We start from the raw sequence: 276 nt of genomic DNA on the forward strand, positions 1-276 counted from the left end.
AGAGAGAGAGAGAGAGAGAGAGAGAGAGAGAGAGAGAGAGAGAGAGAGGAGAAAGGGAGAGACAGAGACAGACAGAGAGAGAGAAACAGTGAGAGATATACAGAGAGAGACAGAAAGACAGAGAGAGATGGAGAGAGACACAGAGAGAGACAGAGACAGAGAGAGACGGAGAGAGACAGAGACAGAAAGACAGAGAAAGATGGAGAGAGACACAGAGAGAGACAGAAACACAGACAGACAGAGAGACAGAAAGACAGAGAAAGAGAGAGAGAGAGA

The 276-nt window shown here is 47.1% G+C and overlaps 1 long non-coding RNA gene across 1 annotated transcript in view; it reads right to left on the reverse strand.

Annotated features, from left to right (window-relative positions):
* Window positions 1-276, reverse strand: part of LOC138169755 (uncharacterized) — a 22136-nt gene that overhangs the window by 21259 nt on the left and 601 nt on the right. The window lies entirely within an intron of this gene.

This window comes from Petaurus breviceps, unplaced genomic scaffold (assembly GCF_028583685.1).
Source record: "Petaurus breviceps papuanus isolate PSGF00001 unplaced genomic scaffold, PetGlider_PUasm1.0 373, whole genome shotgun sequence".
NCBI lineage: Eukaryota > Metazoa > Chordata > Mammalia > Diprotodontia > Petauridae > Petaurus > Petaurus breviceps.